This window comes from Papio anubis, chromosome 12 (assembly GCF_008728515.1).
Source record: "Papio anubis isolate 15944 chromosome 12, Panubis1.0, whole genome shotgun sequence".
NCBI lineage: Eukaryota > Metazoa > Chordata > Mammalia > Primates > Cercopithecidae > Papio > Papio anubis.
The window spans coordinates 20,562,017-20,576,400 of NC_044987.1; the positions used below are offsets into that span (position 1 = coordinate 20,562,017).

Sequence of the window (14,384 nt, forward strand, 5' to 3'; positions counted from 1 at the left end):
CCCCAGCCTCCCATAGCTGGGGGTATATGTGTGTGCCACCACAACCTGGCTAATTTCTTCTCTTTTTAGTAGAGATGAGGTCTCAGTGTGTTGCCCAGGCTGGTCTTGATCCCCTGAGCTCAAGTGATCCTCCCGCCTTGGCCTCCCCAGTAGCTAGGAATATAGGCATACACCACCATACCCGGCTAATACTCGGTACTTTTAGGTTTGGTATTGCTCCTCTCCCTGCCCTTTAATGTTTCATGAAAATGGTCCCTCCTCACTATTCTTACATACAGCAATTTTCATCCACTAATATGGTTTGGCTCTATGTCCCCACCCAAATCTCATCTCAAATTTCAATCCCCATGTGTCAGAGGAGAGGCCTGGTGAGAGGTTATTGGATCATGGGGGCAGATTTTCCCCTTGCTGTTCTCATGATAGTGAGTTCTCATGAGATCTGATGGTTTAAAAGTGTGGTGCTTCCCCCTTCTCTCTCTCTCTCTCTTTCTCTCTCACTCTCTCTCTTTCTCTCTCCCTCCCTCTCTCCACCGTGAAAGATATTGCCTTGCTTCCCCTTCCCCTTCCACTATGATTGTAAGTTTCCTGAGGCCTCCCCAGCCATGCAGAACTATGGGTCAGTTAAACTACTTTCTTTATAAATTACCCAGTCTCGTGAATCACCTGAGGTCAGGAGGTCGAGACCAGCCTAACCAACATGGTGAAACCCCATCTCTACTAAAAATACAAAATTAGCTGGGCATGGTGGCCCATGCCTGTAATCCCAGCTACTCAGGAGGCTGAGGCAGGAGAATTGCTTGAACCCGGAAGGCAGAGGTTTCAGTAAGCCGAGATCGTGCCATTGTACTCCAGCCTGGGCAACAAGAGCAAAACTCTGTCTCAAAAAATAAAATAAAATAAAATAAAATAACATACCCAGTTTCAGGTATGCCTGTATAGCAGTGTGAGAACAGACTAATACATCCACCCAGAGAAAGCTTTTTATCTGCATTGTTTCTGCTAACTCCCCAGACATCATCCTCAGAAGGATGAGTGTGGGGGTGAGTTTCATTCCAGCTTTTCTAGCAGATTAGTATATTTAAGTCAAAATTTGGAATCATGAAGGGCTAGGCATTTGGACTTCTTCCTTTTTTTTTTTTTTTTTTGAGATGGAATCTTGCACTGTTGTCCAGGCTGGAGTGCAGTGATGTGATCTTAGCTCACTGCAACCTCCACCTCCCAAGTTCAAGTGATTCTCCTGCCTCAGAATCCCAAGTAGATGGGACTACAGATGCGTGCCACCACACCCAGCTAATTTTTGTGTTTTTAGTAGAGACAGGGTTTCACCAGGCTAGTCTCGAACTCTTGACATCAGGTGATCCACCCACCTCAGCCTCCCGAAGTTTTGAGATTATAGGTGTAAGCCACCTCACCCAACCGTATTTGAACTTCTTAAGTAGCATTACTTGGGTAAAGGAAACAAAGACTTACTCTGGGATTTGAATCTGTGATTCTCTTACAGAAGTTCAGGCCAAGCCCATCATTAAGAAAGTACCTGAAAATATATTTCTTTTAGAAGTCCCCACTTCACATCCCCATGAGCCTTTGCACTGTGTTTCTCCATTATTTTCAAGTAAGATATGGCACCTATTAGATCGACCGATGTCTTTTGGAAGAAGCAAGGGGAGAGGGTTTATTATGCAAACATAATAAGGAAGTGTTTATTATGCAAACAGCAACTGAGTTATGCGTCCTTTAAGACTACTAAATAGTTTTTAATTACTGCTATATCAGTAAATCCCATAAATATGCAAATGCAATTAGTTCACAAAATAGGCCTTAAATATCTTTATTCCTCTCCAACAAAGTTCTTTGAAGTTAATCGCTAACTCTCTTTGTTCACTCCCTTGGCAGTCATGCTAAAATTGACAGGAATTTTGACAGATGTACATATTCGGGGAACCAAATTTTCTGAGCACATCTGGTCAGGCTGGAGGAAAAAAGCAGAAATGGACATTCCAGCCAAACTCAAACATTGAATGAGAAATTTCTGCTACTTCGCAGTGTTTTCCTCTGAAATCAATATCAAGCTAACCACAGAGGTGGCACTTCAAGTCCAAAGACACACTCAGCATTCGATTTTCCTCTAGCTTAGAATTTCATTTTTAATAATAATGCACATTTTATGGCCCCTAAAAAGTCAACAAATAAACAAGGGAACAGAGTCCCTCATGGTTCTGGCCTTTTGTGGTTTATGTGTCATGGTTCTCTATGGGCGTTCATAGAACATAAGATATAAGGTCCCAGGCCTTGGCGTCAGACTTATCTCATTGTGCATCCTAGCTTCATCGCTTGCTAGAAGCTCATGGCCTTGGTCAAATTCCTTACTGCTTCTAAGCCTTAGTTTTCACATCTGTAAGAAGGGTTTAACCAGCATTGAGTTAGTTTCCTACGGCTGCATAAAAAATTACCACAAATTTATGGGCTTAAAATAGCACTCATCTAGTAGCTCACAGTCCTGTAGGTCAAAAGGCCAGGAACAGAATGAATGGATCTGCTCAGGGTCTCACAAGGCTGAAATCACAGTCACGTGCTGGTGCCAGCTCTCACTGATCAAAAAAGCCATTGTTTATTTTATTTGTTTCCGGTGATAGCGGTTGGTAACTTGAAATCAGTCAGCCAGGAGCAGTGGTTCACGCCTATAATCCCAGCACTGTGGAAGTCTAACTCAGGCAGATCACTTGAGCCCAGGAGTTCAAGACCAGCCTGGGTAACATAGTGAAACCCTGTGTCTACGAAAACTACAAAAAATTTGCTGGGCATCGTGGTGCATGCCTGTAGCCCCAGCTAGTGGGGAGGCTGAGGTAGGAGGATCACCTGAGCTCAGGGAGGTCAAGGCTGCCGTGAGCTGTGATTGTGCCACTGTACTCTAGCCTTGGCAACAGAGTGAGACTCTGCCTCAAAAGAGGAAGGAAGGAAGGAAGGAAGGAAAAAAAAAGAAAGAAAGAAAGAAAGAGAGAGGGAGGGAGGGAGGGAGAGAGGAAGGAAAGAAGAAAGAAAGAAAAGAAAAGAAAAGGAAGGAAGGAAGGAAGAAAGAGAGAGAAGGAAGGAAGGAAGGAAGGAAGGAAAGAAGTCATAATGAGTAAATTTGTCACATGGAAATCAGCAAACACTCCCACCAGGACCACTCCCATCAGCTGGTTTCAAAACAGCTAACTATATGCTGTGGCCACTGCCTTGATCTTACAAGGCCTCATATATTCCTACATTACAGTACTTATTCAGGTGTGTTATGAGTATTTGTTCACTTTTCTGTCTCTCTAGAATTTGGTGAATACCTTGAAGGCGGAGCAATGTTGTGTTGTTCAGCTTTATATCTCCATCGTAGAGCTTGGCACCTAGTGAGTGTTCACTGAGTGTTCCAGAAAGATGGAAGGAAAACAGGGAAGAAAAAATTAACAAATGAACAGAAAAGAATTCTGGCTTATGCCAGAAAGATGATGCCAAGAAGAATCCAGCCTTTTCACAACCACATCCAAGACGAGATACACTCACCACCCGTTTCACAAAAGATGGGTGAGAATGACAACTTAGTTTTGCAGCAAGATTGCCTTTATTTGGTTTGCTCCAGAACCAGGGAGTAATCACTGCAAAAGACAAACATGAGACACCGGTGCAGGTAGATCATGAGTCCCTTTGACTCACTCGGAAGGTACCCCAAGTTCAGAGATTTTACAGTCCTTGGGGGTAAGATGTCCCCCAAAAGCTAGAGGAAAATAGAAGGTGGAAGGAACTTGGACGAACACAGAAGCTTGCTGCTTCTGTTTATGCTCCCAATGACATCAGTTTCAAGAAACCGCTTAGTGAGACTACAATATATGGCAGACAATCTTACCCTGTACACTATGTTGTTCAGACCTTCTGCACAGATTATGGGCCTTGATGTCTTGCTGTGCCAGCACTGGGGGGATCTCCCCTGAACTGTGGCTCACTGCAGGGCCCCCAACGTTTCCATTTAGGCATTTTCTTTGGAGAGGCAGTCAATTACTGCAGCCAGTGAGATGTTCTGGTTCAGGTGTAAATCTCTGGATATTTCCATCTCTGCTATGACTCAAGATGAAGAAAGATCTTTGATCTTTTAGAACTTTATTTATTTATTCATTCATTCATCCACTCAGTATGTAGGAAATTGTGATAGACATTGACAGTCTACGGATAAGAAAGCTCAGGAGAGGTGGGTTGGAGGTGAGGAGATAAGAAATCATTGAGAGAAATGCCTCTAGATGGATGAACTGGAGAAGACCCAGGCGAAGAAAGAAGCCCAGACTTGGAGTGGGAGTAGGTGGAGGCTTTCACAAATGGCGTTTGTGCTGAGTACTGATATTCAGCTGGGTGGGGAGAGGGTGAACGGAGCTCCCAGCAGAAGCAATTGCACATGAAAGGGCTGGAGGTTGAGATGAGAGTGCATGGTGCCTTCTGGGAATGGGGTTGTGGGGGAGGGTGCAAGCCTCACTTTGTAAAATTAGGGGAAGATAATACTAGACTCACATGAGTTGAAAGAATTCAAAAGTTTATGATGCAGAGTGTTCAGCAGGGATAAAATAGGAAAGTGAAATATTGTATAAGTCTGTATAAGTGCTGTTATTATAAATCTGTCTCCAAATGTCCTATAGCAATTATTCTAAAATGCACAACAGCTGTATTTGTCTCCCTTCTGCCATTGCTGAAATTTACACTGTCATTGCGCCAGGAGGAAGGCTTGGCACTAATAATAGGCTGGCTGAGTATGGCTGGAGTGTGACAGACCCCTAGTTACAGCCCAAAAAGACTGAGAGCAGAGTGGGGAACTGTAAAGCGCTGAGGAAAGTCGAGTTGGTGGCTGTGAATATAGTCAGAGCACCACCTTGTGGTGGCTGTCGTGCCTGCCTCAACCAATTCTACACAGCTGCAGAAGACCATACATAACTCATTTTAAGTTTTATCATACAGTGCACTTTCAGATGATTTCAAAGTCATATCATGCCTCTATTCATGTCACCACTATTTGTCTTTGCTGTAAATTCTCCTCTTTGCGTTCACCAGCAGCAATCCACACCAACCCATCCGATCTGTTTTCACACAGCTTGTGACCGGCCAGTTCCTTCCTCCTACCTCCTTACTGTAATTCTTCCAAACTCTTGGTCCCTAGGAGTTCCCAAGTTTCCTGGGAAACTGACTCAGTAACTTCTTTTTTTCTTTTTCTTTTTTCTGAGACAGTGTCTCACTCTGTCACCCAGGCTAGAGTGCAGTGGTGTGATCATAGCTCACTTCAGCCTTGACCTCTTGGGCTCAAGTGATCCTCCCACTTCAGCGTCCAGAGTAGCTATGACTACAAGTAAGTATCACCATGCTTGGCTAATTTTTTAATTATTATTATTTATTTATTTTTGTTTACCTATGTTGCCTAGGCTAGTCTTGAACTCCTGGGCTCAACTGAGATGCCTTAGCCTCTCAAATTGTTGGAATCACAGGTGTGAGCCACCATGCCCAGCCTCAGTGACTTTTCACAAATGGCATTTGTGCTGAGTACTGATATTCAGCTGGGTGGGAAGAGGGTAAACGGGTGAAAGTTACAGTGTAACTTTCCTACTGTCTTCCTAAGGATGGGAATAAGTCTTCTCCATATCTGAAAAGTTATAAACAATATTATTAAAAGCCATATGAGGGATTTACTACGAAGATAGGACCCCAGAGGGACTGTGCGTCTTCTTTGAGTAGAGTAAGGCTGGTCTTATTCTGGCTGAATAATTGTGATGCTTGAAGGTTGTAATCTGCTTTGTTTAAGTGGATTTTAAATGTTAGACAATTCTAGACAATGTTTTCTTGGTCAAATAAAAATTTAATTAAAACTTAAAAAAAAATAAAAGCCATATCAAATTTTAATATTGACAGGGGGGATAAAACTCTGTAACGCTTAGCCGGGCGCGGTGGCGGGCGCCTGTAGTCCCAGCTACTCGGGAGGCTGAGGCAGGAGAATGGCGTAAACCCGGGAGGCGGAGCTTGCAGTGAGCTGAGATCCGGCCACTGCACTCCAGCCTGGGCGACCGAGCCAGACTCCGTCTCAAAAAAAAAAAATTTTTAAAAAAATAAAAATAAAAAAAAACTCTGTAACGCTGACTGTCTTAGATTGGGTTTTCCTGAAACATACCTGTAATAAGGCTTTGTGTACAAGCAATCTATTTTCGAAATACTCCCAATAGGCTGGGCGCGGTGGCTCATACCTGTAATCCCAGCACTTTGGGAGGCGGAGGCGGGCAGATCACGAGGTCAGGAGATTGAGACCATCCTGGCTAACGTGGTGAAACCTCATCTCTACTAAAAACAAAAAAGAAAATTAGCCAGGCGCGGCGGCGAGCGCCTGTAGTCCCAGCTTCTCAGGAGACTGAGGCAGGAGAATGGGGCGAACCCAGGAGGCCGAGTTTGCAGTGAGCTGAGATTGCGCCACTGCACTCCAGCCTGGGCCATAGAGCGAGACTCCTTCTCAAAAAAAAAAAAAAAGAAGAAGAAAGAAAGAAATACTTCCAACAGAAATTGGGAAAGGGGAGGGTGGTTTCAGCTTGAACCCTCAGGGAAACTTGACGGTGAAAGCCACACAAGGGAAGCTAACCTGCACACTCTCACTCCCCCCTGTCAGCTGTTGGCTGAGAACAGGGAGTGAACTCCCAGATATTTCCTGGTCTTTTCCTGGGCAGACTAACAGTTTCTGTTTCAGAAAGAGCACAGACACATGAGAGGCACTAAGTTTCTTATTCCTTCAGAAGACAATGAAGGCCAGGCATCATGGTATCACACCTATAATCCCAGCAGTTTGAGAGACAGAGGCAGGCGGATCACTTGAGGTCAGAAGTTCGAGACCAACCTGTTTAACATGGTGAAACCCTGTCTCTTTTTTTTTTTTTTCTTTCTTTCTTTCTTTTCTTTTTTTCAGAGACAGAGTCTCGCTCTGTCACCCAGGCTAGAGTGCAGTGGAACAATCTCAGCTCACTGCAGCCTCCACCTCCTAGGTTCAAGCGATTCTCACGTGTCAGCCTTCCAAGTAGCTGGGATTACAGGCTTCTGCCACCATGCCCGGCTAAGTTTTTTATTTTTAGTAGAGATGGGGTTTTGCCATTTGGCCAGGCTGGTCTCAAACTCCTGACCTCAAGTGATCCACTTGCCTCGGCCCCCAAAAGTGCTGGAATTACAGATGTGAGCCACCATACCCGGTCTCGAAACTCTGTCTCTACCAAAAAAAACACAAAAATTAGCTGGGCATGGTGACATGCGTTTGTAATCCCAGCTACTGGGGAGGCTGAGGCACAAGGATCATTTGAACCCAGGAGGCGGAAGCTGCAGTGAGCTGAGATTGTGCCATTCCACCCCAACCTGGGCAGCAGAGCAAGACTTGGTCTCAAAAAAAATAATAGGCCGGGCGGGGTGGCTCACGCCTGTCATCCTAGCACTTTGAGAGGCCAAGGCGGGCAGATCACGAGGTCAAGAGACCAGCCTGGCCAACATGGTGAAACTCCGTCTCTAGTAAAAATAAAAGAATTAGCCAGGCATGGTGACTGCGCTTGTAGTCCCAGCTACTTGGGAGGCTGAGGCAGGAGAATCGCTTGAACCCAGGAGGCGGAGGTTGCAGTGAACCGCAATTGTGCCACTGCACTCCAGCCTGGGTGACAGAGCAAGACTCCATCTCAAACAATAATAATAATAAATAAGTAAAATTAAAATAAATAGAAAAGAAGACAATTACATTTCCAGGAACCTGATGATTAACTTTGCAGAGCCCAAACATACAGAAAAATAATTAAAATTTTTCTTTTATTTTTCTTTTTTGAGATAAGAGTCTCACTCTGGGTCGGGCACGGTGGCTCAGGCTTGTAATCCTAGATAGAGACAATCCTGGCTGAGATGGTGAAATCCTATCTCTACTAAAAATGCAAAATATTGGCCGGGCGTGGTGGCCGGTGCCTGTAGTCCCAGCTACTCGGGAGGCTGAGCAGGAGAATAGGCTGAACGGGAGTAGTCCCAGTTACTCGGGAGGCTGAGCACGCCCTCCAGGGCATGAACCTGGGAGGCAGAGGTTGCAGTGAGCCGAGATCACTCCACTGCACTCCAGACTGGGCGACAGAGCGAGACTCCGTCTCAACAACAACAACAAAAAAGAGTCTCACTCTGTCACCCAGGTTGGAGTACAGTGGCGCGATCTCCACTCACTGCAACCTCTGCCTCCCAGTTCTAGCGATTCTCAGGCCTCAGCCTCCTGAGTAGCTGGGATTACAAGCACCCACCACCATACCTGGCTAATTTTTGTATTTTTAGTAGAGACGGGGTTTCACCATGTTGGTCAGGCTGGTTTCCAACTCCTAGCCTCAAGTGATCCTCCCACCTCAGCCTCCCAAAGTGCTGGAATTACAGACGCATGCCACCCCACCTGACTAATTTCTGTGTTATGTTGCTTTTTTCTTTTTTCTTTTTTTTTTCTTTTTAGATGGAGTCTCAGTCTCTTACCCAGGCTGGAGGGCAGTGGTGCGATCTGGGCCCACTGCAACCTCCGCCTCCCGGATTCAAGCGATTCTCCTGCTTCAGCCTCCCGAGTAGCTGGGATCACAGGCATCCTTGGGATCGTAACCATCACACCTGGCTAATATTTGTATTTTTTAGTAGAGATGGGGTTTCGTCATGTTGGCCAAGCTGGTTTATTGCTTTTTTTTTTTTTTTTTTTTTCAAGATGAAGTCTCACTCTGTCACCCAGGCTGGAGTGCAATGGCACGATCTCGGCTCACTGCAACCTCCCACTCCCAGGTTCAAGTGATTCTCCTGCCCCAGGCTCCCGAGTAGCTGGGATTACAGGTGTGAGCCACCATGCCCAGCTAAATTTTGTATTTTTAGTAGAGACGAGATTTCACCAAGTTGGTCAGGTTGGTCTCAAACTCCTGACCTTGTGATCTGTCCATCTCGGCCTCCCAAAGTGCTGGGATTACAGGAGTCAGCTACCGCACCCGGCATTGATTTTTTCAAATTAGTATTATTCCTCCTGGCCAGGCACGGTGGCTCACACCTGTAATCCCAGCACTTTGGGAGACCAAGGCAGGCGGATCACTTGAGGTCATGAATTCGATACCAGCCTGGCCATCATGGTGAAACCCCATCTCTACTAAAAATGCAAAAATTAACCAGGCATGGTGGTGCCTGCCTGTAGTCCCAGCTACTTGGGAGGCTGAGGCAGGAGAATTGCTTAAGCCTAGCAGGTGGAGGATGTGGTGAGCCAAGATCACACCACTATACTCCAGCCTGGGCAACAGTGCAAACTGCATCTCAAAGGAAGAAAAAAAAATATTACGCCTCCTGGAAAAAGCTCTTTCCCCAAATATTTGTTGATGACTTTGCCATAATTTTAGCAGAGCCACATGGTTACTATCTTGACCAAATATTTTAAGAATAAAATATGAAATTTAAAAATCTGAAGTCTAAGTTATACTGGTGTGATGTCTAAGCAAGTAATCTGCAAGCATGGCAGCACATGAGGTTCATCGGGTATTTTTAAGTGACCTGGGTCCCACCTCTATAGATTCTGACGTTATGGTATAAGATGGGACCCAGGCTCTGACATGTGTTTGAAACCCCTTAGGTAAATCTAATGTGCAACTAGGTTTGAAAGCCACAAGTCGAAATCAATGCAAATAAATAGATTCACTTGCTGATGGATGGAATGAATTTCCTTTCATTCCATTACTATTCAATTCAATTTTGATGCTTGTAAAAGTAACTTTTTGGGACGCCTGCCCTATTAATAATTCCCTTCTTTGAGAATTTTCTTTTCTCCAGCTTCATTGGCCATGTATGTACTGTTATTCGGCCTCCTCTGATGAAAGAAAATAGGATAAGGGGTGAACACCTGGTCCAAACGGACCACTAGACTCTTTCTCAAAACTTGGAACCAGGACAGTAAGTCACTAGCCAGTTGATTAACAGTGCTGTAGCTGTGAAATAAGAAGTGTTGTAGACCCAGGGCTGGGATGATGCCAATTTCCACCCTTTCGACAGAGAAACAAATAACATTGGCTACAGAAAATGCAAAGAAAACAGGCCTATGGGCTCACTCCTGTAATTCCTGCACTTTGAGAGGCCGAGGCAGGCGGATCACAAGGTCAGGAGTTCGAGACCAACCTGACCAATATGGTGAAACCCTGTCTCTACTAAAAATACAAAAATTAGTCAGGTGTGGTGGTATGCACCTATAATCCCAGCTACTCAGGAGGCTGAGGCAGGAGAATTGCTTGAACCAGGGAGGTGGAGGTTGCAGTTAGCCGAGATTACACCACTGCACTCCAGCCTGGGTGACAGAGCAAGACTCCATCTAAAAAAAAAAATAAGAAAGAAAGAAAAAAAGAAAACAGGTCTATGGAGAGACCAAGGATGAAAAGTCACATGTGGCCTCAAAGAGAGGAGCAATTTTGATTTCTGATGAGTCTCTCGGAACTGGCTTCACGGCTTGTGTGGCCCAGCTACACTGTGAGGCTGCTCTGTGGCCTCCAAAAAAAAAAAAAAAAAAAATCACCTTCCCTTCCATTTTTACTTACAGCTACTTGTGCTGGTTTCTGTTACTCACAATTAAAAAGATTTTGTTATGCCAGATGCGGTGGTTCCTGCCTATAATCCCAGCACTTTGGAAGGCCAAGGCAGGTAGATCACCTGAGGTCAGGAGTTTGAGAAGAGCATGTCCAACATGGCGAAACCCTGTCTCTACTAAAAACACAAAAATTAAGGCTGGGCATGGTGGCTTACGCCTGTAATTCCAGCACTTTGGGAGGCCGAGGCGGATGGATTACGAGGTCAAGAGATTGAGACCATCCTGGCCAACGTGGTGAAACCCTGTCTCTACTAAAAATACAAAAATTAGTCAGGTGTGGTGGTACGCACCTATAATCCCAGCTACTCAGGAGGCTGAGGCAGGAGAATCACTTGAACCTGGAAGGTGGAGGTTGCAGTGAGCTGAGATTGTCCCAGTGTACTCCAGCCTGGTGATAGAGTGAGACTCTGTCTCAAAAAAAAAAAAAAAAAAAAAAATTGCCAGGTGTGGTGGCACATGCATGTAATCCCAGCTACTTGGGAGACTGAAGCAGGAGAATCACTTGAACCCAGGAGGTAGAAGTTGTGGTGAGCTGAGATCACACCACTGCACTCCAGCCTGGGTGACAGAGCGACACTGTCTCAAAAAGAAAAAAAAAAGATTTTGTTAAAACCACGGTAATTCTGCCAGGTGTGATATTTGTACCAAAACAATATCTTTCTATTAGGTAAAGTACAGTCATGCACCACATAAGGATGTTTCAGTCAACGGACCACATATACAATAGGGGTCCGGTTAAGAGATTATAATCCTATGTAAGTGATTATAATGGAGTTGCCCTGTATAAGTGTACCATTTTTTATTTCTATACCATATTTTACTATGTTTAGATACACATAGTATGTTTAGCTATACAAATACTTGCCACTGTTTTACAATTGCCTACAGTATTCAGTGTAATAACATGCTGAACAGGTTTGTAGTCTAGGAGCAATAGACTATACCATAAAGCGTATGTGCGTAGTAGGCTGTACCATCTAGGTTTGTGTAAGTGCGCTCTCTGATGTTCACACAATGAAGTTGCCTAACGACATATCTCTCAGAACATATCCCTGTCGTTAAGACACATGACTGTATGTAGAGGAATATAAGCTGACAGTGTGTGTACATTGGTGGCCTGTGCAGAATCATTCCTTGCCACCATGTCTGTCTGCGTTTAAGGGAAAGAGGCCATGTCTTAATCATCCAGTCAGCATCTAGCACAGTAAAATGTGTGTTCAATGAATAGTTGTTAAATTCAACCATTAGCCTTATTGAATAGAATATGTACATTTCAGTCTACTAAGGCTACTATAACAAAGTAGACTTTGTTCTATCATAGATTTGGTAGCTTAGACGATGGAAATTTATTTTCTCACAGTTCTGGAGACTGGAAGTCCAGAGATCAAAGTGTCAGCAGAGTTAGTTTCTCCTGAGGCCTCTCTCATTGGCTTACAGATGGCTGCCTTTTCACTGTGTCCTCACACGGCTGCCCACCATCTGTGTTTTCTGTGTCCTAATCTCCTCTCTGTGTCAGGGCATGAGTCATAATAGTATAAGGGCATGCGTCATAATAGGTTTGGGCCCACACCAAAGATCTCATTTTAGGCCCGGTGTGGTGGCTCACGCCTGTAATCCCAGCACTTTGGGAGGCTGAGGCGGGTGGATCATGAGGTCGGGAGTTCAAGACCAGCCTGGCCAAGATGGTGAAACCCCATCTCCACTAAAAATACAAAAATCAGCCGGGCGTGGTGGTGGGCTATAATCCCAGCTGCTCAGGAGGTGGAGGCAAAGAATTGCTTGAACCTGGTTGCAGCGAGTTGAGATGGTACCACTGCACTCCAGGCTAGGCAACAGAGTGAGACTCCGTCTCAAAAAAAAAAATATATATATATATATATATATAGAGAGAGAGAGAGAGAGAGAGCCACCAGTACCATCACGGAGGCTCCACCCTGATAACCTTATTGAATTCTAATGACCTCCCAAAAGCTTCACCTCCAAATATCATCAACATGTGAATTTGGAGATTAAGTTTCCAACACACAAAATTTGGGAGACACATTCAAACCATAGCAGTTGGGTGTTGAAAAATGTATACATTCATGTAACCAACACCCCAACACCCTAATCAAGATATAAAGCATTTCTGAAAAGTTCCTTCATGTCCTTTTCCTGTTTTAGAGCTTCATATAATAGAATTATATAGTATGTACCCTTTTACGTCAGACTTCTTTCTCCCAACTTAATGTTTTTGAAATTCGAATATGTTGTTACATGTATCAATAATTCATTGATTTTTATTGCTGAATGATATTTTATCATATGGATACAACACAGTTTATCTGATCTCCTGTTGATGCACATGTGGGTTGTTTATAATTTAGGACTCTTTTTTTTTTTTTTTTTTTTTTTTTTTTTTTTGCTTTCCTCACCCAGGCTGGAGTGCAGTGGTGCGATCTTGGCTAACTACAACCTCCACCTCCCAGGTTCAAGCAATTCTCCTGTCTCAGCCTCCCGAGTAGCTGGGACTACAGGTGCATGCCACCACGCCCAGCTAATTTTTGTATTTTTAGTAGAGACAGAGTTTCACCATGTTGGCCTGGCTGGTCTCAAACTCCTGACCTCATGATCCGCCTGCCTCGGCCTCCCAAAGTGCTGGGACTATAGGCATGAGCCACTGTGCCTGGCCCCACAAAACTATTTTCACTCTGTTTTTATGAGCCACTCCTACTTTCAGTCCTTCATTCTCAGACCCTTGTGTTCTAGCTATAGAGAAAATAGCACCATAGGAGTGGTCTCTGGTTCAAAACATGTACTGTATCCTTAGACAAAGTATATATGGCACCCAAGGACAGTGGTGAAGGAAAATCCTCCAATAAGCAGTACTTCAAGTCATACATTCGGTAGTTTTTGTTTTTTTTTTGACAGAGTTTCACTCTTGTTGCCCATGCTGGAGTGTTACGGCATGATCTCCACTCACTGCAACCTACACCTCCTGGGTTCAAGTGATTCTCCTGCCTCAGCCTCGTTAGTAGCTGGGATTACAGGTGTGCACCACTGTGCCCGGCTAATTTTTGGGCTTTTAGTAGAGACAGGGTTTCGCCATGTTGGCCAGGGTTTCGCCATGTTGGCCAGACTGGTCTCGAACTCCTGACCTCAGGTGATCCATTCGCCTCGGCCTTCCAAAGTGCTGGGATTACAGGCATGAGCCACCATGCCTGGCCTAGATTTTTAGTTTTTATGATAACCAACACAGAGACCCCATCATCTTTCTATAGTTTGAATGTCTCCTCCAAAACTCAGGTTGAAATGTAATTGTCATTGTGATGGTAATGGCTGGGTGCAGTGGCTCACCCAGATGGGAAGGCTGGGTGCAGTGGTTCACATGTGTAATACCAGTACTTTGGGAGGCCAAGGCAGGTGGGTCGCTTGAGCCCAGGAGCTCAAGACCAACCTGGGCAATATGGTGAACCCTGTGTGTACAAAAAAATACAAAAAAAAATCGCTAGATGTGGTGGCACACACCTGTGGTCCCAGCCAATTGGAAGGCTGAGGTGATGTTCTCACCTCACTTAAGCCTGGCAGGCAGAGGTTGCAGTGAGCCGAGATTGGGCCACTGCACTCCAGCCCGAGTGACAGTGATTAGGCCACGAGGGTTCTGCCCTTATGAATGGATTAATGCCATTTTCACAAGAGTGGGTTCTGATAAAACCAGGGTAAGCCCCCTCTTGCCCACTCTTGCTGTCACGTGAGCGCCTTTTCATTTTTG

At 44.8% G+C, this 14,384-nt stretch overlaps 1 long non-coding RNA gene across 1 annotated transcript; it reads right to left on the bottom strand.

Moving 5' to 3' along the window:
- Positions 1 to 1,319: 1,319 nt before the first annotated feature.
- LOC110741284 lies at positions 1,320 to 12,297 on the bottom strand. The gene is made up of 3 exons (XR_002517222.2): positions 12,069 to 12,297; positions 3,875 to 4,083; positions 1,320 to 2,392 (listed from the first exon to the last, which is right to left on the bottom strand). It is a non-coding gene; the product is annotated as an uncharacterized LOC110741284 (long non-coding RNA).
- Positions 12,298 to 14,384: the final 2,087 nt, after the last annotated feature.